The following is a 26,210-nucleotide window of genomic DNA, read 5'->3' as shown; positions in this document are numbered from 1 at the left end:
GGCAGCTTCCAGCCGAGGAACCTCACCCTGAGCAGTGCAATGGCAGCCGCTATTTCTGCGACTGCCCTGCTGCAGAAACTCAAGCGTGTTTTCATAAAACAGAATTTAAGTAAGACGCTGTCTGGATTTCTTTCTCAAATGACTTTTATACTCTGGGAAACTCAGTGGAGAATTAGGTGTTTATGCATGGATGAGAAGAAGTTTAATGAAGAGGAAAACTACAGTCTTTACTCATTTTAGACTTTCTACTGTTTTTCAAATAAATCCAGAGAGAAGTTGCAATATTAACAGCGTACACCTATGCTTATTGTACCCCTCAGCACTTCAACATGGGACGTAGAGACAAATCAAGCCCCCCCAAACTAACCCAGAGGCTAGCTTTGAAAAATGATAATGGGAAAGATCTCAGAAAGCTGCGTGTTTCGGGCTTCATGGAAAGAGCATTTTGAAAAATGTGGAACTCCAGGGCTGCAACGCTGTAAAGTGGGACACTGCTTTAATTTTAATTGTACAGGTATTGAGAAATGAGGAGAAATTTGACCAGAAATCAGGGATCTTGCCTGGCAGAGTCTTTAAATAAATAAATATATATATGAGCCAAGTGTTACTTGCTGAGGGCAGGATGGAAAATGCTGTTATCCTCTTTGTCTCCCTGTGTACACTCAGTTTGCTTCCTTGACCGCGTATGTGTGGGGCAGTGTGAAGTAGCATGTTCTGTAGCATTTATATTCATAATTTATGCCTGTGGACTTGAAATAATCTCATTTGTCTTCCACTGTTAGTGGAGCAGGTCTTGCTGGCAATGAAGGATGCTGTAAGCAGTGAGGGATTCTATTGTTTCAGCTTCTCATTCGTCTTCTGTAAAGAGTGGTGGGAAATAAGCAGACGAATTATATGTGATATAACACAGGGCATGCCACCAGCCTGGTTTTGAGGAGACTCAGTGGACTCCAGCTTGTCTGCTAACAGATTATCAGGTGTGCTGGGCAGATAATGCTTTTCTTGGATACAGGGAAAGAACTTGTCAAACACCTGACCTCATCTTCCCAGGTGGCGGACCAGTGTCACAGCAGCAGGACGAGGGATACCGCATGGCTTTGCCAGTGCCTTGCAGAGGAGCGTGCTCGGGATGAAGGGAGGTGGTGGATCCTCCTGCTTTTCCTGCAGCAGTGCTGATCTGCCCCGGTAAAGTGCAGGTGGAGAGAAGGCAGGGCTCTGATCTCTCTCAAAGCTGTTTGTGTTGGGGATCACACCTAAATTGAGCTCAGATCAGGTGAGAGTTTATTTCTTAGGTTAATCCCTACCAAGGGGGAGCTCCTGTCCTTTACACCAGGAGTGGTTGCATGGGCTGCAGAAGGGCTGGGGCTAACCTGGCACCAGCAGCAGTCCAGGAGCACTGCAGCACTCAGCATGGGATAACTTAACCCTTGTCTCAGTAGTCCTGGGCTTGTGGAGTAGCAGTGTCCCGTACCTTTAGTTTTTCTAGGTTAAGCCAGCAGGTTATAGGCTGTGTTGGAAAATGGTCAATCAGGAGTCTGTAGAGAAAATATGTTTTAAAACTTTGTTGATCTAAAGCCATGGAAAACAAATGTTTGCATTGGGCATGTTGTGCAGCTGAACCCCAGTTCAGCTTACGCTGGAGTAAGTCTGAACAAGCTCTGGTATAAATTAGATTAAATGTCACCCTTGGGGCCTAATTAAGCAGTGATATAAATAGTGGGGTAAGTTAAATGTTAGCAGATCTCTCAGGTAACAGGTATGGATGGGTGTTAATATGCTTACATTTTCATAGATGCAGGAGTTGTAATTGCACTTGCTGCTCGCTGTTGGGGCAATTGCTTGGAGCCCAGGCCCAGGAGCCAGCTTGCTGTGTGGTGTCCATGCTCCTACTGGCATCATGCAACAGCTCCTGCCTTTGCACCAAAAGTACGTATAAATGCACCCTTAAAGTTACCCTTAAGCAAGGGGACAGGATTTGAAGAAAATTTCCTAATGACTCCTCCTTTTTGTTGACAAAACCTTGTACTGACAGGCTTCAGTCTCCCAGTCACAGCAAAAGCAATCATTTTCGTGCTGATTAAATATCCTACCTGCTGAATAGGTTATTAAATTTGCAAACTCTAACGTGTGGTCTCCTATCTTGTTCCAGATAGCGAAAGGTGGCTGTGGAAAGTTTTAATATGTTGTCCCCTCTGCTTGCCTAATAGATGTTTCTGCAAAAATGGATAAGGCCATGAGATCAACATCAGCCACCTTCTGTATGCAGAGGTAGTGCTGCAGGCATGGGCAAAATCCTGGGCAAAGCATCTCATTAACGTGCCACAGACTTAGTGGTGGGCACACAGACTTGGCAAATATATCCTTGCTGTGCTAAATACAGGAAACTACCGCTTGGTAAAGCACTGGCAAGTTATCTATGTATCTAGCTTGGCTACTTTTATATTCTGGTAAATATGAAAGGCTTTCTTTTTAACTAAGCGCTCTGGGGAAGTAATAGGGAACTTGCATTTTATTTTCTGTTTGATTGAATCCTGAGTTCAGTGCTAAAAGCAAGAGGAAAAATTCATATTAAAAACACTAACTCTTTCCATCAAGGACATTTGATTATAACTCAACTCCAAATATTTTCTTCTTCTAATATCGATTTGATTGGCTTTTAATGTTTAAAAAAAATCGAAGTATTTTTGAAGACTGATGTAAGAAGAAAGCCCACAAACTTTTAAAAGTATTTTTATTTGCTTTCACAATTTATGATTACTGGAAAGGGAATGTAATTTGTGCACCTTAAATTAGGGGATGTCATCTTGTGGTTACCAATGTTCTGAGGAGTTTACACCTGATGGGCTTGATCCTGTTCCTGCTGAAGCCTGCAGCAAGACCTTTCCAGAAAGCAGCAGTGTTTCCACTTGGGACAGACAGGTGATGTGCTCTGATTACTCGTTTGTTGGGAGCTGGCGCCTCCCCTCCCAGAAGCAGAGGAGAGAGTTATGAGTGGTGGTTTGGTCTTTTGTATCTGAGTTTTATTCCCTCTACCAAACAGTAGTGCCCATGAGACTACAGCAGCCTGCAGCTTCTCTGAATCCTGTCCCTCTATCCAGAGGGGAATTCAGTCATTTTTATTACACTTCTGCTCCCGCAAATGTGGCAGAAGTTCCCCAGAGTTCATAGGGCACTGAGCAGCTTTTCACTTGCCATAAAAATAAACATGCGCTGGGGGAGTTGCTGAGCAGCATCTGATGATGCTGGGCATTCAGAGCCCCCCTCAGCCTGCAGCAACCCCAGCTGGCCTCGGCTGCAAGTCTCACAGTACATGCACAGCACCCTCCCACCAGTGTTTTTATACCAGGATGAGCAGAAACCAGGCAGGCATGGCTCTGGAGGATGAATGACCTGTTCCTCTGGAGGCATGTGCTCCTGCAATGGGGGATCCCAGCACCAGGCTGGTGACATCTGTTGGCAGTGGTGGCTTGGCAAAGTTGCGCAATCCGGGTCCAGTGCTGGTGACCAGAAGCAGAGCAAGGCCTGTTTCTTTTTTGCCATTTTAGTTAAAAGAGGAAATAAAGCCATCTCCATCGTTCTTTTGAGCAATAAATTAAGGTTTGCTAAAGCAAAATATGATCCCAGTATAAAAAAAGTGTTTTTTTTTTTTTTTTTACTATATTGATTCTACTTCTGTGGTCATTTAACAAAGAAGCTGAAGTTTTCTAGAGCAAAGCGAGTATCCAATTTATAAAATTAATAAAGAATAATAAAAGCTTTTTTTTTATGGATGTAAGGTCCATGATAATTCTGAAGTTACTTAGAATATTACATGTGGCATGTTGGTAAGAGTGTGAGAACTGTACTGCAATGTGATGTGAACACATAAAGGTATTGCACAAGAAGCACATTTGAGCCCAAAGTGACTTTGTTTACAGTAAAATTGATTGACTAAGACTGATTTGAAGTTGGAGAAGGAAATTTGGATTCCAGAAATGGATAGCAGAATTAAATAAAATTTCAAAGTAATTATTTAACAATGAAAATTGTTACGCTATAAAACAGGCCCTCAAGAGATACTTGCCTTTCCTAGACTTAATTATTCTTAACAGTAGACTAAAGCCAATCCTTGTACATAGAGTAAGGAAGAATTTTATTAATGACAAAAAATTGGAATTCATGGAACAGGAGGACTGTTTCTAATCTATGTGCTATTACACAACTTTGTGAGAGTATTTATGACCTCGTAAGGTCAAGCTTGTGACTCAAAAAGTAAAATGCCCCCAAATATTGTTTTAACGAATAAAAAAAAATCTCCTTGACTTGTTGATAGCTGGAGCTAGACCACACTATTCACACTATTCAAAGAGCTCTTCCACAAAACAGTTTTCTTATTTCTTTTCCTTTAAATTTGGACACTGCTAACAAACTTCACCTTGAGGTCATGTGTCTTTTATACACATCATTGTACAACCTTGCATGACCTTGTTTTTAAAAAAGGAAAAAGTCTATGAAGTGTCAAAAAAAAAAAGTGATAGATGGTCAAATGAGACTAAAACCTCATGGTTAACTTTTTTGAGTTTCTTTGGTTTTAAGGCTCTTGCTTCAATTACCTGTTTTGTAGGTTTTTAGTTTACGCATTTCCTTTAGTTTGATTAAGTGTGTAACTGAAGCAAATCCCTGCCATGTAAGATATTGAGTTCAAATATAGGTCATATTTAAAAGGGTTTATAATGAACTTTGTTAGAAATTTCTACTGGTTTTCTCTGGTGTATTTGAGTGCATATTTTATAAGCTGCTGATGTAAAGCCCAGCTTATATAAACTTATATATTTAGAACTTAAAGTTTTTTTTCAAAAAATTTTCGCAATATAAATTTGGGCCAACTGTAAAAGTGAGATTATATTGTGGATCTTTAGAAGGTGAAATGCCAGAATTGGACTCAATGATCTTGAGGTCTCTTCCAACCTAGAAATTCTGTGATTCTGCAATTGTGTCCCTCCGTAACCTCGCATTCTTGCATGTGGCTTTGTAGGCCGGAAATCCTTTAAACAACTCCCCAGAAGTACATTGGTCCAACATTACTATGTGGGAGAGACCTTCTCTTCATCCCAAAACATTGAGGTTTCTTGTGAAGTCTTCTAGATGCTCATTGTTCAGAGTAACTTGTCACTGTCTCCATTTCTGAAATGTTTTTTAAAATGTGGTTTAGCCCAAAGGGAATGTGTGAATTCCTATAGCCAGACTTTACCACCAATTTTGCCTTCTGCAGTGTGTTGGACATAGCTGTTGCAGGGCATATGTACCTGGTTAACTCATTACGTGCTTCTTCAAAAGAAATAGAAGAGCATCACCACAGCCTCAACTGATTTCTCACTGTATGCTTCTCTAGGCATCTCTGAAATACCAATTTCTATGTTGAATACTGAGAATTACTATCGTGCACTATGGGAAGTCTGTTGAAATGGAGAACTACAAAACTTGGAAAAGTTAATTGTGTAAAAGTGTGTGTATGTGCATAGTTCTCGTGGGACTTCAACTGGCCATAAAGCTTTTTATCTGACAGATTTCTCTGGAGGATTGTTCTAGCTGTACATTGATGCCATTTCCTTCTTCTCTCTTATTTATTTATTTTTGAGAATAGACCCAGTACTTGTGATGTCTCACTGAAAAATTGTTCGGTTATTTTATGGGCATCAAACACTGCAGAAGGAGTGTGGTTGTTAGTACAGAAATAGTGAAACAATTGGGTGCCTTGTACCTTGTCTAGAAGTAATTGACTCATTAATCTTAACCGCATCAACCCCATCACATAAGGGTCAAATGTAGTTTAATTCTAACTTGGTGGGATTCTGATGGTGTACGCTCCAGTTCTGACATTATTCCTCTTCCATGAAAATTTGATATTTTTGCAAAGAAATTGGTTTTAAAAAAGAAGACAAATAGGAGATACCATGTGAGCTGTAGTACGTGTACTGAGGTACTTGGACAAAATGAGCTGTGCAACAGAACTTAAACCTTTTACTGGTGAAACTTTGAAAAATGGTAAGTGAGAGCACTCCAGCCATCAAGTGAGGGAGGGAAAAAAAGAAAAGAGGCTGTGTTTGTTTGTTTATTTGATTTTTACTCTGCTACCACTTGTGCACTGGTCAGTTTATTCTCCTGTGCGAAATGGGTTTTCACCCCCCCAGACTGAGCAATCTACTTGAGCTGGATGTTTAATGCTTAATACAAAGAAATTTCTAAGCTTGAATATTCCTTCTATTCAATCTGCATGTTATGAAATGCCAGTATGTGACATGGTTATTACTGTGCTGTATTATAACTTAAATAATATGGTTCTAACCACTGGCAAATACTGTTAGGGTCCAGTAAATAACAGACAGAAATATCTGGCAAAAGATGAACATTACACAGCCATTGCTGAACAGATGTTCATCAGGAATTATTCAGTGTATCTTTTACAGACAGCACAAACACAAGTATCTTCACTTCTGCTTTATGTATATTTATATGATTTCTTTGAAATCATGCAGCAGTGCCTTAGCACTGCTGACAAGTATGGGGAGGCCAGAAGAAGATGGTTATAGAAACATTTTGTTTGCATGCTTGGGCTTTGAACATTGTGGATTTTTAGATTTCTTGTGTGCAGACTATTGCTATCAAATTCATGTGAAAACAATTGGCTTTGAAAGGAAAGCTTTCATCTGTGGACTGAGAGGGGAGAAAACACGGCCTTCCTTCAGGCCCTCTTTCTTCACAGGCCTGGAGTGGAGATGCCATGTGTAGTTGGGCTGAGGAATGGTGGTTATTGAGGGGGTACGGAGCCACGTTACACCGGGTACGTCAGAGGTGGTGAATGCTTACAAGTGTACCCTGGCAGGAGCATTGCCGTCAGTGGTGCGTGGTGCCCATCTCTCACAAAAAACGGTGGCTAAGCCCATTGCGCTGAATTTTGAGCTTAGGGATATGGTTTAGTGGAGGGCTGTTAGCGTTAGGTTGGAGGTTGGACTCGATGACCTTGAGGTCTCTTCCAACCTAGGAAATTCTGTGATTCTGTGAATTTCAGATGGTCTCTCACAAACATTTCCCTGCGGTCCTGAGAAAGGAAAGGCTGTTCTAGAAAGTTTGGAGAAAGTACGTACGAGCTGTGACAGTGAGAATGTGAATGGTGACTGCTGGAGTTGCAGCTCAAAAAGTGACTCTGCCAAAAATAGGAGAGCACAGAGATACCAAGGTCTGTTCTCAGTTCTTGTTATCAGTGTGCAGGGGTTGTCATTAAAGGGCCCAGAATGGTGAAAGGAGAGAGCTTAACCATTTTATGCCGCCTCACATGATCAGTGACACCGCAGAGGCTGTCAGCGCGTTTGCAGATGTGAGGAATACGGGTCAGGTAATGCCGGGAGCCCTGTCAGTGGTGCTGGAGATATTGGTACCCTCAAGGAAGCGATTCGCGAGAAGGCAGGGAAAGCTTTGTACTTGCTTTGTGCTATTCCCCTCCGTTTCCCCAGACAGCTTTGTTTGCTTATGTTGTAGCTGCACAGAGGATTGTCTGGAAAAAATGCATCTGATCGCTGGGTTGTGTAGCCAGCGTTGTAACATCTATCGGTAAGCCGTGGTTTTAGGGGGGAGCTTAAGGACTTGGCAGAAAAGTGTGGGTTTGGACGTGTTGTTGGCAGTCACCGTTACCTTTAATCCAATAAACTGATGGAAAAAAGGTGTCAAAATAATAATAATAAAAAAAATCCAACTGAGAAAGGTTCAGAATTGGATTCTGTTTGGTGCTGTTACTTTGCAGGGACGCCGGCAAAGCAGGGATTGTCAGCAGGAAGCTGCTGGCATTTGTTTCAGCAGAAAGCTGAAAGAAGAGTGGTTGTGCTGTCTGATACTGATGTTGGAGTCGTTTGGGATTGCGGATGTGTAAAGAGACAAGGCAAAACAGTGAGAAAATTGATATGATTTGGGGTTCTAGAAGTTGCTCCCGCTTTATGGAAATGGTGCTGGATATGCCTCTCGCAAGGAAGAGGTAACTGCAAGGTCATAGGAGATTGCTGCTCCATGCTGGGGAGTAATAGGTGATAACACAGGTGGATTGCAATAGCACAGGTGATGAGTCTTGATGTTTCATAAGCTCTCCATGACCCCGGTAGCTTGAAATGAAAGATGTTATGGTTTCAGGACATAACACAACCTAGACAAATGAATTTATTTCCCAGTGACACTGATACTCGTAGCTGACTTGTATCCATCTCAGCAGCAGGCTGATTACTCTTGGCAAACTTACTTCGTAGTTTGTTCGTGTCAATTTGGGTGCTCTGTACTGGTTAGCTACAGAAAGGAGGATGGGTTGAGGACTCTTGAGGACAGGTTGAGGACTCTGCCCATCAGGGCTTTCTTAGGACACCTGAGAGATGTTACAGAGACCGGATATGGTTTGAATTCGGACTTCTGCAAAAATATTAAACAGCGAGTTATCGCTGGATGCTTCTGAGTCTTGTTTCAGACTTGTCTTGTGATTCCTGGCTCTCACTCCAGAAAATACATGGCCAGAAAAGCTGATATCAAGTGAATCATCTGTGTTATTATATCATGAATAATGTTTTGAGTAGCTAAAACAAGCTATATGCTGTAAGTCTAGTAAAACACACGTATGTTGAAGATGATACATGGCCACTGTTAAACTTTATAAATATTTTATGGTGTGGTAAATGGCTCAAACTAGCTCAGCTGGAAAAAGTATGCAAATTAAAATTAAAATGGAAATTGAGAAGGCTATGAGGCAAAGGAGAGATACCTATATTTGCGAGAGTACATGAGAAGAGGATGTTCCATGTATTACATTTGCTTTCATGTAATCCAGCTCTGAGAACTGGGGAGAGGAGGAATTGTGAGTGCACAGCTGTGTTGGGCTTTGCAGCAGAAGGTTCAGGTAAGGGCTATGAGCCTTTCTTTGAGGAAGGAAGACAGGGGAGATGAAAGACAAAACTCAGAGCAGCTCCTTGCCCAGGGAAGAGCAGTAGCTGCCCTGTCCTGATGCTCCCTGGTGTCCCATCTCCAGCTCAGACTTGATGTGTGAGATGGTGGTGGTGGGGAAGGGTGGGTTCAGTAACACTGTACCACAAGGCAGAAGTGCTGCCAAATTAATCCTCATTGCTGGTAGCCTAGAGATGCTCTGAAAGGAATCAGCAGCTAAAGACAGAGTCAGATTTCAGATGCACTTTGATATTTTTTCCCTTGTAACATGTTTCCAATTAGGTCATTAAATACAAAACTGGAGCTAGAGTTAACCTGACATTTCTTTCCCTGTCTGAGGCTGGCAGCAGGGGGTGGTGATGGGCTGATGCTGCAGCTGGGGATGTCTCATTGCTTGAGGAGCTGGAGGGAGGGGGGCAATGATGACTTTCTCATAGACAATCACAACTCACAGCATGATTATAGGCTCTCACGAGTTGGAATGTCTTTTCTATTGACTTGGGGGTTGGATGAAGCTGAAGGATGTCTGCTGTGGCTGACACGAACCAACACCCTTCTGACAAGTGGTTGGGGAGCTGATGGAAAGATCACCAATGATTTAGCCTACACATCAAAAGTGACTTCAGAAAGAGTACCTATTTTTTTCTGCGTGTGTCACTGGCATGTTGGTCAAACAGAGGTGTTCGATAGACTTTGAGAGATGTTGAGGTGCCCATCAGCTGCTGGAAATGCTGGGAATACAGAGCACAGTTCTCAGCTGTTGCAGCTGAACAGGGAGATTTTGCATCCCCAGAGGAGCACAATGTGCGGTGAGGGAAGGCAGACAAAGTGCATGCTTACTGGCGTGGTGCCTGTAAATATGTGGCTGATGGTGCTTCATAAGATAGGAACTCATCTAGGACCACCAGTACTGGCATTTAACTGGGCAGGAACCTTAATCCGACATAAATTGTTATGAGGCTTTCAATTCCCATGAATTACAGCTTCAGCTGTAAGTTTATTTCAAAGTTCAGGAAGATTTCCTAGCACTGTAATTTGTGATGTATTATTTGCCCACCCTTATGATTCAGTTTTCTGCATGCTGCTCAGCTGCTGCGGGGAGAAGGGAAACATGTGAGCCACGTGGAGCTCCTGGGCTGGGCTGGCAGCAGGGTTGGTGTGGCTTAGGTACCGAGGTATCTCCAGAGCAGCCAGGTGGCAGCTTGGGGACCTTTGTGCTCCACCGTGCTGATGGGCAGGCCTCCAAGGACTGGGTGCCTGCTGCAGGCACCCTGCTGCAGTCAGGATTGTTTGATTTTTCCCTGCTGTGCTTTGCCTGGAGTGAGAGATAAAGCAGTGTACGTCACTTCAAACCATCCACACGTGCGTGGCTCTGTGGGGCATCGAAGCCCTGGTGCATGCTGAGCAATGCCTTGCTGCATGTGGGTTCCCACTGTGTTAGCCCTCTGCCTGGACTCAGTGCTGGCTACCTTAGTCTAAAAAACATCAGACAATTTGTCACCAATCATACAATTGAAAGCAGTAAGATATATTGAAGTCCTTTTAATTTTCTGTTGGGTTTCTGAGCCCCTAAGGATGCATTCAAGATGATGTTTGCAGATTTTACGATGCAACCAAGAAAGACAGAAAACTTCCTCTTCTGAGATAAAGGGGATTCTTATACAATAGCATGATGTATAGATCTGGTCCTTAAGGAAAAGAAACACAATAGTGGCAGACTGTAAGAGGAATATTTATGGAGATTTTTGTTTCCTATTACAGCTAGGGTGCTTATTTTTAGTTGGAGATCTCATTCCATGCCAGTCACATGCAATCAATTTCATATCAAATAATACAGAATGTGTTGTCAAATTACATATAGTAATTGATTGAGCTTGTATATAATGTATTTCTACATTTTATTTTTAGCCCGGTTTGTAAGTGCCTCTGTTTAGTCTGCTGCTGTCTAAACCAAATGTCGTAGATGAGATGTCTCAAAGGCAACTGCCTATTTCTGTATGTGCAATCAAAGCTGGGGGCTGCCTAGAGTACACAGTCAAACAAATGCTCCTACTGATGGGAAGGTTTCAGCATGTGTGGTGAGTACCATGTTGGTTTGGGGCAATGATGTACGTGTTGTTTGGAGCCAGCAACATCTGCCTCCTGCTCGGCTGGGTGTTGGTGATAATCACTGAAGGTGGAGGTGCTGCAGGATCTATGGAAGACAAGGGGATGAGAGTGTGTGAAAAGGGACTGGAGGTATGGGTGAGATGATGAGGCAACATCCATATAAAACCTGGCTTCAGAGCGTCTGTGGAGTGACTTCTTAAATAAACAAAGCAGTGAAAGAAATAGCAATGTGCAATCATTTTTTTTTTTTTTTTTTTCCTGGTAGAATTGTATTTGAATTGCTTTTGAAACGAGACCATGGCTTTGAGTAAGGAGAATGGGTAGATCCTGTGTAAACTTCATCTTGATAATTTCCATGATGCCATGTTTTATGGTAGAAACCAAAATTAGACATGTAAAAGGCTACTTGTCTGTCTGAGACAATGAAACATCGAGGAGTCACGCTAAGCAACATCTTGATTTAAGAAGAGGCCATATGTGAAGACAAGGTGCTTCGTTTGTTGCCTTTCTCCTGTGGATGATGATTTATGTGTGAGCACAGGAATCTACCGTGATTCAGAGCAGAGCCTAAAAATGTAAACAGGTGTTTGTGGTATGGGCGATAGTTTGTCTTCTGGTTATCTTCTTTCAGAATAATAAACAGATAAGCGACATCTGCGTGTAACCACTTTTCTGTGTTAACGATGTGTTAAGAGGTGTGCAAGGTGATTATGCACAATTTTAAGACAGGCACATATTTATGGTCTCTGTTTTTTTTCTTTGCAATTTGGTTCCAGATATATGTATCTTATTTCCTGTGGTATTTCTAAGAGGCTCTGGTAGATGGAAAGTTACTGATGAACACAGTTAATAAGTACATTAATGAGCTTGTTTTATGTATAGGACTGCTCATCTGCATACATTAAATGTTCCGGGACTTTATCCAGAAATGCAGTTATCCTTCTGGAAATAAAGTAAAAAGAATTTAAACCAAGTAATTTGCGTGTGACGTGCATTAAATTGCAAACAAATATCATTTGAGCTTAGTGACAACAGAATCGGGTCTGGTTTTGCAATAGTTCACATCAAATGGGGTAACTTCCTTTTGTGCAGGATTTATTAAGTGCTCCTTGTAGTCTTTCAAATAGAGATTTAGGGAGGGCTTTTAGTTTCATGCTGACTTTTTTTTTTGAAAGAAATTGAAATTTCTGTCATGAAAAATTCATATATACTTGCCTAATTAAGAAGTGTATGCATCAGAGTTTATCTAGACAGCATTTTTTATGGTTTCTCTCCACTATTACTGCCTCTTCTTTTTCCACTGGTACAGACTTCTGAACTGATCCTTTCAAAATAAAGTCACTTCCCTACAGAAGCTTAGTTCCTCGCACAAGCTGTCTTTTTAACATTTTTAATCTGTCTTAATATTTCTTTTATTCTATAGCGATGCATAATAGCTTTTGTTAAGATACTTCCAAGGTCTATTTTAATCCTGAAATAACACTTGACATCTCAGGATTATATATATGTATAACCTCTTTTGTGTGTGTGTGTGTCTGGAAATCACAATGAACCTGATGGACACTTATTTTTCACAGGCTGCTATTTTAGTTCCCTAAGGCAATTGGAAAGGAATTTGCAATAGTATATGTAATGTGAATAATTTTGGCTACATTTCTTTTTCATTTCTCTGAGCTGTCTGTAAAAGATGCTGTTTTTTGGAGACTCTCATCACCTGCTTTCTGCAATCCCAACCCATTTGCAGTGTCCTGAAAGGGGCACCTGAAATTATTGCTCACATTTGAAAGTATTGCTGAAATAGGTTAAACTGGTTTTACAGTGATTTTTGGGCTTCTGTTCTTTATGGTTGGACTCTTACTGCTATGGTGAAATGGAAAGATGGAGAAGGGACAGGGTTAAGGTCTTCCATACCTCTTTTCTTTTTTATTTAGCTTAGTAGTTTGACTCAAATTTATGCTTTAAATGATGGTTGACTACAAGAACAACTTCTGTTAAGATAAAATGTGTTTTTTTTTTTTTTTTTTTGACTTTTGACGCTTTCAAATTAATGCCCCATGTATATTTAAAGTACGTATAATAGATAAGTAGAAGTTACTGCCTGGATAAAGGTATTTTCAGGAGGATTCTTTGACCTGCTTAATGCCAGTCTTTAGAGAACACATTTAAAAAAAAAATTGCAAGAAGATAATTATCTATTCATGTGTTCAGAAGTTAATAAGACAATTTTGGATGGGTTATGAATTTACAGAAACTTCTCTGTTTTGAGATAGAAATACACTGTGCAGCTTCTGGTGAGGTTTCTTGGAGAGATGTTAAGATATAGTCTTGGATGGAGGCATGCTCCGGCACAGTACACTGACAGAAGTGTACATGCACAAAAGCAGAAGGAAGGAATTACATTGCTGTACTGTTCATTCCTGATGAACCAGTGTTCGCAGAACCGTGTGTTTATTTTTAGCTTGGAGAGCGACTCCTGAATCCTCTCTGATGAGAAAAGGCATTTGAGAGAGAACCTGGCAGCTCGTGGGAGGAGGAAAAAAGGGAGGGACAGTGTTTTTGGCTTATTTCCCTCTACAGGCTGTTTGACATTAATAAAAAAAAAAAAAAGTGATTTAATATGAAAAATATGTAACAGGAGAAGGATAAAGGAGACTGTTCACCCTGTGTTTCAGTGTCTGTATGTCATTTGGGTGTGTGAAGAATCCATTGAAACACCTTTAAAATTGAAGCCTTTGAATGTTACATATGAATGGCTGATAATATTAAGGCTTGTTGTTCAGTGGTGTGTGTGGCATGTCTAGCATGCATTAGGGTGCTAAGAAATAAAAAATTAAGCAGATAAATGTTGAGTGGATTTGCTGGAACTGGTATGTTACTACTCACCTGGCACTTCAGAGGCCTTGTGAGGTTTCCTCTCAAGTTATGTGGCTTACATTTATAGAAGGTTGGAGTTCTGGCTCTCAGTCCAAAAACATACCTTTGTCTGGAGTCTGGAGCTGTGGTGCTTGGTGGGCTCTAGGTGGACAGGGTGCCAGGGTGGGCTCTGACACTGTGCCCTGCTTTGTGCTGCTGCGCCACCAGCCCCTTGGCAAGGGGCTCTCTCACGGGGACTCTTCTGTTGTCTTTCTGAAAAACACTGTGTGGTGGCTTTTTACTTTTCTTCGTCATCTGAGGTACCACTTCAACAATTTCTAATTATTCTTTCCCTCCTTGTTTAACTAGAGCCTGGCCTACCCCTAATTGGATGTGATTCCACATTACATAGTGCCTATCCACGAAGCTCACCACGGAGAGCCTTTCTTTAAATAATTGACTGTCTTCTTTTGTTGTGGCAGGTCCCTGCTCATATTTCATCTCACATTCACCTTCTTTGTGGCTGTGCAGTAATTTGGGTCTCCTAGCCCTTCTCAGAGAGCTGGTTTGCAGCAGGGATTGTTTAGGAAAGTTGCTGGCTGAGTGCTGTGCTGCTTTGATTACCTGGAAGGCAAATTGGCATTAGGATAAGTCTGTTTCGCTCAAGCTGATTCTGATGCTGGTGCAAGTTTTGTGAGAGAGGCAATCATTTCTGAGCATTACTGTGCAAATCTCTGATAGTAATTGGCCTAACCTAGAAATAGTCAAACTCCTTTTTTCTTTTTCCTAGGCGTAAGTATCTCTATAATGTTCGCTCGTGATTTAAATGCTTTTTCCTATTGTGTCGATCTTGCTGCTAGCAAGAGAAATGTTTCTGAGTTGGCCACCAGTTCCTCCCACCCAAGTGATTCCAGTATAGCCTTTCCTAAGTGTGTGCTGTCAGCTCTTCACTCCTGGGAGATGCAAAGTTTGCCACCCATGCCATGGGATCCAGTGCTTCAAGTGTTGAAACTGTGGCAGGGACTTCAGTGAGCGCTGACAACGCAGGTTGGAGTCCTCAAGCTTAGGCAAGATGATCTCTCAAGGTGGTCTCGGCAAGGAGCCTACAACTTTTTCTGTGTTACTCAGTGTAGTTATGAACCTACCATTTTAACCTCTACTCACAACACGTTCATCTGAAGGTGTTATGCATTGACATTTCTACACTGCTTTGTATGTGCATCGCAGTGATCTGCACAACACATCTAGGATGTACATCTAGGCTTAGGAAGGCACCAGGACCAGCTAGAGCAGTCACATACGTTCTGGCCCCCCCCACCTTGGTGTTGTTTTACATCCCCAACAAGCCTGTTCAAGTGATTATTCTCAAAATATTTTTTTAAGCTCCTCTCAAATAGATTTCAGAAGACTAAAAATATAGCTTATGGTAATGCCTCTCTATATTTTGTGTGAGACAATGCATGGCTGTATTTTCCTGCTAAATGCGGTGTATTGTGTGAGTTTCTTATTAACTATTCTAAAATACAAATTACAATTGATTTGCAAGTCTTAGCTGTTGAAAACATCTACTAGGTATAGATCTATATAGATGATATTCATTGCTCCTTGCAGCATATGAAAATATACTGAAACACTATTTTTAGATGTTTTACAAGACAGTCAAGCTTTTTGCTCATCTTCTTGCCTATACTTTAATTTCTTGGAATTTGCAGAGTTTAGATTAAAATAGGGGGAGAATTAGGTACAACATAATCAATTTACCTCTAGCTTTCACAGTGCCATATTACAATTGCTAATTTATCAGTGGGTAGGCTTTATCAGTGGGTAGGCACCTTTCCTTTGTAATAGATATTGAGGATAATTTAAAACAGCTTCTAAGCTCAGTCAATTTACATGGCACTTTAGGAGGTTAGTTGCTTGGGTATAAAGAACTATGCTCATTTGAGAGGTGTTCATATAGCCCTGTTCCATGGCGTGTTTTTCTTTAATATCTTTTTTTCTTCTTGAATGCTAATTAAAATGGTTATTGATTGCCATGATAATCAAGGCATTTAACATAAAGTATGGAATATAGTTGGAAGCAGGCAAACTTTTGAAAATTGCTTGAAACTCCTTGCTTAGAGAAATTCAGCTCTCCAGTCTTGTTTCTGTTTACAATTCATATCACATTTGTCTGAATGGATAGAGGTCCAGGAAAAACAAATCAAGTTTTATGTTCTGCTCTAAGCTGTTTCCATGCTTCTGGGTTTAGTTCCCCCTCTTCCCTCCCTCCCCTTCATCAAATGATCTTCAGTGAAATGGAAGCTGCATCGTCCTGTTTCCTCCTCTTCCCTTCTACCTCTTTGTTCTTGATTTCTTGTTTTAGGACACGAACCACACTAGTAGCTCTCATGTCTTCTGTTCTGATGCTAAGCAGGCTTATGTTAAAATGATGGTTTAATTGAGCTCTTACACATGATAAGAAGATTGTCTTGTTTTGCTGAATTGCTGTATGCAGAGGTCTTTGGTAAGAGAATGCCACGTTGCTTTCAGCATTTGTTAACACTTCTTAAGCATTTGTTAACAATTAGAGAAAAGCAGAGCCTGTCATTTTACGCATATTTATATTTGGAAATGTGCATTTACCTGTAAGTCAGGGGAGATTCTTCGCACAGGAGAAGAAATTCTTCTCTAGTTTTGTCCTTTACCTTTGACGTAGACCATTTTTATGAAACAATTGCTGGCACGACAAAATCCCAGTCTTGAAAGTAGGACGGGAGATATTTTCCACTTTCTACAGATCAATCTTTTCGTGTAACTCAAAGCAATTGCAGTCCTTTAAAAAGACTCATGTACTGAAGAAAAATTACATAGTAAATGGAGTTTTGAGTCTAGTAGTAACACAGTTCCCTGCTAGTTTTACCACATAAGGTAAAAAAAAAAAATAAAATAAAATTATAAGCAAAATTATGACCCAGCTCTTTTGCTGCCTCTGCCAAATATTGTTTGGTAGACCTATTTTAAAAGAAATGCCTAGGGTTTGCAATATATTTGCACAAACAAATCTAAAATAAAATTACAATTTAAAGGGCAGAAGTAATCAGATACATTGGATTGCTGTTCCTATTAAGTCATGTCGTTCAGATTCATATCTCTCTGATAGGAGAAAATGCTAAAGGACAGAAAAATGAACCAAGTAATGTGGAAGACAAGCCTGAGAATGGATGCATATTTTAATATTGAAAGTGTTTATAGTAGCAGTCCCAAATACATTCAGCGAGCAGAAATGTATCAGGCTTGGGAATCTATCAACAAGGGAGATTTTATTTCAAGTGCAGCCATTCCACTGAGGAAGCTGGTAATCTCTGTAAGTATAAATGTTGACTCAATTTTTATTTAAATTCTGAAACGCACAGAAAATGAAGGCTAAAGTCTAGTAAACATCTATGGATGTGTAAAGCTTTTCACAAAAGCTTTTCTGCATTAGTTGAGTCAACTAATTAATTGACTAATTTTCTGACTAGTTGATTTATTAATTCACTGAATTCGGAAGAGTGCAGTGTATGGGGAAAAATATATCAAATTGTTTTAACCTGCAGAAGTTGGACAAGTTAATCTTGACTAGCAAGCAGAATATGTTATATATATATATATATATATATATATATATATTTTCCCTTGGCCACCACCCAAAAAAAACACCAACCACCACCAACAAAAACAAACAAACACCAACAACCCAAACCAACGCCACCACAGAAAGCAACACCACCACTTCTAACCACCACTAACTCTAGAGGACAAAATGTAAGTCTAGGATTGGCAATTGGAATTGAAAACTTTGGACTCCCTACAGTTGGCTGTTGTATTCTTAAAATACAGCTGTTAGCCCAGTCATGGCACGCTCTCAGTTGTTCTCAGTCCTTACCCTGAGGCACTGTTTTGTATTCTTTGCCTGCAGCTTAGAGTTGTACCCAGTACGTCTGAAGAGATACTTTCTTATTATTAATAACTTTTTGTAATTGCAGTTGTTGGTATTTACATGTGTTGTTTGCTTATTTTGGGGAGGTGTATGAGGAAGGCTTTAAGAGTGGGTTGAAAGCAAGTGTCACAAACAGATAAAAGCAAAAGACGTCAAAGGTAGATTAAAAATGGGGTTTGGCATTGACTTTAGTAATATGATTAAAAAAAAAAGTAATCATGAAACCTGACTGTCATAATAAATTCACACAAAGCAAACTTAATCCTAGCATTGCTTAAATTTTAATTATGTCCAACTCCAAAATTGTTGTAGTCTGCCATTATGGATATAATGTAGTGCGTGTGTGTACTGTTTTCTGTATAAGCATACCCAAAAATGGGGAGGAAGCAGACAACAATAATGGAGAAAACGTGAGAGGCATGGAAAACAACATCAGGGAATCAAAAGATGGGAGATGCAAGTCAGCAAATGCCTAATTAGGAGAAGGAAAAAAATGTAGGGGCGACAAACCAAGCTGAGGAAAGGTGGTTAAGTTTCATAAAACTACATCAGTTATCTTTTTGAAAGAAATCAGCTAATTTAATATGGAAAAGGAGAGGCAGAAGATAGAAAGGGTTTGAATGTTCAGGAAAATGGTAGCCAGGAGCAGATGTGCAGGAGGTGATTAACTGAAGGGCAGAAAGAGATGGTAGAACTGACTAAAGAAAAGAGAATAAATTTTGAGATGGAGGAAAGCTGCTGGGTTTGTATGATTTGGAAGAGATGAACCACAACCTGAGGTCTGATGTCAGCTGGCATGATCTTGGTAGACTAAGCCTTGTGGTAGAAAGCAGAAACGCACAAACAAAAAAAAGTCTAGGATGATGTAGAGTAGTATTTTGTGTGATTCATTGTTATCTCATCTTGCCTGATTCCACTTTCAGCAGAAGGTTGGACTAGAGACCTCTTGAGGTAGGTGGGGATCCACCAACCTGAATTATCCTGTCCTCCAGTGAACAGGGAATGATGGCGGTACTCAGTGGTCAGGGCAGGTAAGCACTTAGTTGGGAGGAGTGAACCAAAGGAAATGGGCAACAGAGGAATTGATCAAAGTTTGAAACCTTTAGTGTAGGCAGTGTAGAAAAAAAATGTGCTTGTCTTTAGTACTTAGAGGAGAAATGGGGGAAAGAGTGGAAGAAATTGGAAACTTCAGGAGTGGAGGCAGGGAAATTCACCATTTCCAATGCTGTTTGATCTATAGCAGTATGTGAGAGAAAGAGAAAGCTCTACAGGAGACAGTACAGAGACACATCTCTCAAATATTCCACCAGTAGTTTTCACAGTGACCAAGGGACAAAGGGATGCCAAATCTACCAGTAAGGTAGCTGGTAGTTTTGGTTCATTTGCTATGCTCAGGCACTTGATTTTTTTGAACTCAGATCAGGCACTGCAGAATGCATGAGTGGGACCCCTTCTTTTGGAAGAACTGATGAAGAGAATATTTTTTGGCAAAATATATCCTTTCAGTGTGGGAAATGTTGCTAATCATGGACCTACTTGGAAAACAGATTCTGGACCCTTGTGGACTGTGCAGCCAGAGAAACCAGAGAACATTTTAAGTTACCAGTAGCATGCTGAAGCTATGAAATATGAAATTAACTGATAATTTTCATAGGTCACGCTCCTTCCCATAAACCAAACTCATCTGCTCTCCTGAGGGGAAACAGAACAACTGGGCTGACTTCTCATTATCTCTTCCTATGGCGTATCCTTATTGAATTACTGCCAGGTAGATGCAGCAGATGCTCATCAAGCCACTGCAGGGCTCCTCTGTTAATTGAACTGTAATGGGGGTGACAGCAGGGAAGGTCAGGATGATGGGACCAGTGATGTAACATGAACTCCAGTAAGAACAACCTGCACGGGCAATTGACCTTGCTTGAATAATATTATACTAAGGGTTTTTATCAGTCTATATCATTATGATTATCTTTTCATATCAAAACTGCAATAGTGTCAGGGACCCCTGTGTGAATCATATTATATTGTGTTCAGGGCAAATATTTCTCACCCTAAAGAGAGTAGACTTTCCAATGTGATAAAGTACAGTGAGTGACTATAACTAGCTGCAGGAGAAAAAAATGGGAAAGAAAGGTAAGAAAATTTTTAAATAGATATCAAGCCTTGCCTAACTGATTGCTCCAATTTGTTGAAAGGGTAACTGCCTTTGTGGCAATTTGGTATTTTTGTTGTTATGCACAATTAATCTTGGGGTGAAAGCAAGTTCATACTTAGATAAAGTTGAAACTAGATGATCTTTAAGGTCCCTTCCAACCCAAGCCATTCTATAAAAGTGCAGATATTATTGATGGCTTGTGGTATGAGAAACTTATTCCTACAGCTGGTTGTTCTGTGGCTCCTAAAGTGCCTGGGAGCGACTGAGTTTCAGGCATGCATTCTAATACCACGCTCCGAGCCACAGCATATACCTGGCATTTCTTCCACTCTGGAGGAAGTGATGTGATGTGAGCTCTTGACTGTGGTGTGCATCTTCCGTGGAGGCACGTTTTTCTTGGGTGTTGTTGCTGCAGGTGGGGAAATGAGTTCTGTGAAGCCTTTCCCTGGAGACCCAGTGGCATGAGGAAGTTTGGTGCAAGCAGTAGCTTGCACATTTCTGAAAACAAATTCTGCCTAAAAACAAGTCCCGTTTCTTCTGCAAGCCATGACTTGCATTGTGTTACTCTTAATGTGTAGGATTAAATTTGTATAGCAGCTTCCCAAAGTTGGTTTCAGAATGTTGTGTGCACACTGGCATCTGTGCATATGTTCAGAAGCAGCCTGTGGAAGCAGATTTCCTTATGCCAATGCCAGTTTTTCCATTTTTTTTTTTTTTTTTTTTTCCCTGAGAGTTCAGCCTTCACTGTATCTTTTTTTTTTTTTTTTAATTTTTTTTTTTTTTTCTTTCCCCTCTCTTAACCCCTTTGTTTATTGTGGTCTGTCCAGGCCAATTTGCACTAATGAATGGAGGTCCATTGTAAAGTAGATGAGTAGATGGAAGGAAAATGAAGGAGATAGTAGCAAGGCATCACACAACGTGAACCTACATGGACAGCTGTAGCTATAACTGTTTATAGTATGTATCCTTACGTGAGACCCAGCTTTCACTTTTTTTTTTCCCCACTGTAGAAATAATGAAGGCTGTGCTGTAGGAGATTCCGTCACAGCACTTCACAGGCGATGTTTGGCAGGAAATGAAGAACCACTCTTTCAGTGTTTGATTAACAGTTGCTCCTCTGCAGCGCCCGCGAGTTTTTGGAGTGTTACGCTGTGTGCATCGCGCTCCGTTTTCTCCTTTCCTATAGGCTTGTACTTTGGTGTACTGAAGTAAACAGCTGATGACAGAGGATGCATTGGAATAAATGTTTATTTCAGCACTTTGGAAATGAGTTTTTGAAACAAAATTTATCTTGTGGATGTGTGTCTGTTCAAATTAGCTCATTTGCGCATAGACTAGAGCTAGGTAGTGCAAACAGCAAAATAGGAATGACTAGATATCCAAACAGAGGTATAGATATAGTAGGAAAGAAATGATTCTTAATGTAAGTGCAACAGCAGAAGGAAAACTTGATACATTCAGGAGGTATTGGGCTCACCCTCTGAATGTGTGTGTATGAGAGCAGGCTGTGGATCAGGGTAACTTCCCCTGTTAGCTGGAGCTGAGGTCCTCGCCGAGCTCGTGTGCCCTGTGGTACCTGATTGTATTATTTTGACCTTGTGTTTAAGATTGATAAACTCTGTGTGGTGGCTGCATTCCAATAAGGAGGAAAAAAAAAACCCTGACCTGCAACCTGCGATGCCCTATTAATGTCAAATAACATAAAGTAATAACAGAATGCAAAAGGAAATCGCTGCAGTAAAGCAATTTAATTTCTCTGAACTGAAAGCACTTTAATGGGAATGCTAGGAAAATCTGCCGTTGTTCGTGCAGCAGAGGTTGTGAAGTATTTTCTGTCTTTTTTTTTTTTTTTTAAACTCTGTTGCCTTGTAATTGGTGACTTTGAAGCTTTCTGTTGTTTCCAGCAGGAACGGTCATGCTGCTAAAGTAGAGAGTTTGCTCTCTGCTGAGTCTGATTTCCAGGTTTGCCTGTTAAAGGGAAATAATTTGAAATACTAGTTTTCAAATGGTATTATAGTGCTGAACGTGCATTATATGCAATGTTTCGCCAGTAAAGTGAGGATAATCCTCTTTGAACAACAACTTGCATTTACTGAAATGGTGTTGAAAGCAGTGCCAGCTCCCTTTCTCTTTGTCTGCCTAATTGCAATTTAACAGCAATCCAAGACCCGTGCAACTGTGACTGCAGTTCTTAGATACAGCTGGGTTTGACAGGACCCTTAGTTCATCCATTGCCAGTGATGAAAGCTACAGCAGAATAATATATTGATAACAGACTCAAAGTTTTCTCTAGCCAATGAAAAATAAATAAAAAGAAACTTCTGTTACCCCACAGCTATAAAGTTTCTCTGCTGTGGAGAGGACACGCCACGGTATGAGAGCCTCACGGAGCTCACTCCCATGCTGCGCTCTGCGGCGCTGGCTGGCAGGCATGCCGTGAGCAGCCACCAGCATGCAGGTGCTAAAAGCACGCATGGGTTCAGGGCTGGTGCCATAAGTTTAGAGGGGAAATCTCCACTGAGTGCTGTCAGATGCAAAGATCTGCTTGGTTGTGACTTGGGAGACGTGGGAGCTGTAAATTGCTGGAGACTGGGCAAGTAAAATGAGAAGTGTTATTTATGCACACTCAGTTCTTATGCTGCACCCTAGGCATTTGGCATTGGGTCCTTGTCGGAGGCAGGATCTGGGACTTTGCAGAAGTTTGGTTTGACCTGCTGCAGCCAATCTTAGTATTTAATTAAGTGTATGAAAGTGCACAAGCAGTGTGAAAAGGTTACTGAAAAGTTATTGGACACTTTCTGTGTTCTGCTGCTCAGAAAAAAATCAATGCTGAGTTCACAAGAGAAACCTATCGACAGTCTTGAGCATTTTGATCTTAATTGCTCTGTGCTTGTTCCTGCTGTGAGGAGTATGATAATAGTTCGAAGAACATTTGTGAAGGTAAATTAGCCTACTTTGAGCTCTAAGACATGATGACGAGAGCACCAAAGGGTCCGTGGCAGTTAAATACCATCGAAAAGTCCAAGGCTTGGCTAGCATTTGGACATTCGCGGGCTGGATGACACAGCAAATGATCCTTGTGGAAGGAAATGTTGGCATGCTCCTTGGTTCTGGGGAGAGCCATCACGTGGCTGTGCACCTGGGGAGGGTCAGGACCGTGCCTTTCACAAACCTGTGGCCCTTGACTCCAAAGTCTCCTTTAGCAGAGTGCTAGCTGTATGGGCTGTGTCCAAGTGAAGCCAGTTTTGCTTGGGCTGCCTGCAAACCATCTCCCGAACCAGGTTCGTCAGCACAGTGAAATCACGTCTACTTTGTTACTGAAAGTCAAGTGCCTTTCCATAGAGTACGCTGGAGGTACTTAGCGTGAACGAGATGTACCAGAAGTGCCATTTCACAGAACAGTTCTGCTCGATCACTGTTTTAATTAAAGTCATTCTACTGATGGAAAGTCTATTCTCTGGTGTTTTCTTTAATGTAGTCATAATGCATCAGTTTGAGCTCCCTTGCTAGAACATCTTTCATTATAATCCACTTGGCTAAGTTTATAATTAAACTTCTAAATTCAAACCTGCCTTTGTTACGTTTTTAGGATATACATAAACAAAAAGCAGGAAAACTTAGGATTCCTGTTTTTTACCCCCAAAGAAATCAATGCAAGTCAAGAAGCAAATCACTGGCAGTAACTTCATATTCTTGCTTTTAATCCCTGGCATCTTCTGTAACTTTGAGGCTAGAAATTGTTGAATAGAAGGAAAACGATGAAATCATTAGGACTTGTACAATTTGACTATGGAGATCACCAAAATAATTGTACTGTCAAACAGGGCGAGTAAAGCTAGAGCCTGCCTACCAAGCTTTTCACAGCTAGATGTTGGGAAAAGTCGTTAATGGTTACATGTGAGAAGGGACCAGCCGGAACATGTGCTCAGCTTGGACGGGGGACAGGGGGAGCCTGCTTCCCCTGCAGCTTTCACTGTGACCTCTCCAGCAGCCCCATCTCACATGGGCTCTGCTCTCCATTGCTCTGTCCTGTGCTGGGCTGGTTATCGGCACTGAGGCACAGGCACAAACAGGCAGCAAAACACAGCAGCATGCAGGCAGGCTTACTCCCAGCCTGGAGCAGGCTGTCTTAGACCGTCTGCTGCTTGTTTGTGGTTATCTTCTGTGTGCAGATGTGTGAACACCAGATGTTCTTCCAGGCATTATTCACTCTTACAATTACCGGAGCAAACTACCAAAGAATTATGGAGCTTAATATTTTGATTCCTGTTGAGTGATCACTTAGGACAAAAGTTTAGTTCATTCATACTGCATGTTTTTAGCCAGGATTTTCTGAAATGCTCCTGGAAGGAGATTAAATATTCTTAACTGCATCTTACAAATAAAGAAGTAGAGGTATAATAAATCGAGCTACTGTTCCCTTTTATGCAAAGTCTCTCTCCTGAAATCAATGGGAGAGCTTGCAGAATTAAGTACTAGTGTCAGAGCACGACCTTAAGTGACTTTTCACTTCTTTTTTTTTTTTTTTGACAGGTTTCTGACACAGCTAGCCCTAGGAATTAGGGTGCCTGTATTTTAACTAGAAGCCTGTTTTAATCCAGATGTGTCAGCAGAAGAATGTGGTGTTTGTTTTCTGTAGGGTAGTAAAGGCAGTTTAGTGTAACTACATGTTCATCATTAAATAAATAAATAAACAAAGGGCAGCATGCTGGTTTAGGACAGAACAGAGTTAGTTTCTTGGGTAACAGCTTTCTCAGAAGGCAAGGCGGATTTTACAGGTATCTGAGGATAAAGAGTATACTGCAAACATTCAAGATATCTAGGGATATCACAAGCAATGAGTCTGCTGTGTGAAATAGGCAAAGTTACATAATTACAGCTTAGATTTACATTAAGAAAATTTATTCATGATTAATGATGCCTATCTTTGTGCTAGACATCTGCTAAACGATTTATAGCCAGACATAAGAGCTGCAACCTCTTTTGTTGTTGTTGTTGCTGCTTAGTGCTTGGGGTGACTCTAATTGTGTTGTGTGTTTTAAATGGAGAATGCTACCCAGGTGTCCTTGTAAGCATCCCCTTCTCATCCAAAAAAAAAAAAAAAAGTAGGTTGGATGTACCTGTGATGGGGAAGACCACAACTCCCAGGAAACACAGGGGGAATTTAACTGATGTATGACAAGGCTGAAACCATGCCTTAGATTTGGATCAGTTTAGGCTGATCTTTTTTCTAAGTTGACTTATAAATACTGCATAAGCCCGCGTTGGAGCAGAGCCAGATTGAATTGTCTTGAACCACTGAAACAACGCAGAGAGCCTGAAGAAATGTCTCGTCCTGTGGAAACTCGCCGAAACAGCGACTGGTCCCTGCTTGACAGCGTGGTGTGTGCAGACTGGAGAGGAAAAATTAGGCCATCAATCTTTTGTCTGTCGGTGCTGGATGCTTCTGAGAACCCCGATGTTTGTGGGATTAGCAGAGAGCCTGTCACTTGGAAACATCTGCCTCGTGGTGCTCAGCCACAGCTCGTGCCTGTCTGAGCAGCGCCTGGAAAACAAGAAAAGTTTTGCAGAGGCTCCTTTCCTCCCCAACTGAGCAGGGATTAGACCAGGGTGTTTCACTGATGTGGAAAGGGAAATTAAATTTTGATCATTTTAGAAATAAGATATCTGTGATCTGCGTGTTTGTTTATTTATAGCACTTTGACACTGTTCGAGTGCCTTGTTTTCTGCAGAAATATAGGTTTCTACAGGGAAGTCTGCTATTTAAACTAGTTTTATTCCACCCTGTCGTTAAGAGAATTAGCAGTGAATAAGAAAATGCAAATGTATTTGCCATAATGACTAGAAAACTTGAATATGGCTTTTTCAAGACTGCCTGTGTATTCCCAGCCATTTTACCTAATGCACTTTACCCTTGTTTTTCTGAACTTGATTCCATACAAACCAAACAAAACTAAAGGGATTCTTGTATTCAATCCTTCAAACACATAAAAACAACAGCTTATTATTTAATTTCATGAGAATCCATTAGTGCAGATGATCACTTGGCCAGGGTTGTATGATAAAGAATATTGAGTACATCCAGATAATCGCTTTTGGAAGAGTATGATGAGTTTCTGAGTAAAACACATCATGAACATATTTAAGCAGTTGCATGAATTTAATCATGAGTAGTCTTGG

At 40.9% G+C, this 26,210-nt stretch overlaps 1 protein-coding gene across 1 annotated transcript in view; it reads left to right on the top strand.

Annotated features, from left to right (window-relative positions):
- THSD7B (thrombospondin type 1 domain containing 7B) overlaps window positions 1–26,210 on the top strand; it is a 316,331-nt gene that overhangs the window by 27,000 nt on the left and 263,121 nt on the right. The gene's annotated exons all lie outside the window — the stretch shown is intronic.

The sequence above is a fragment of the Aythya fuligula genome, chromosome 6, assembly GCF_009819795.1.
Source record: "Aythya fuligula isolate bAytFul2 chromosome 6, bAytFul2.pri, whole genome shotgun sequence".
Classification (NCBI taxonomy): Eukaryota; Metazoa; Chordata; class Aves; order Anseriformes; family Anatidae; genus Aythya; species Aythya fuligula.
This window is presented reverse-complemented; position numbering and strand designations above follow the sequence as displayed.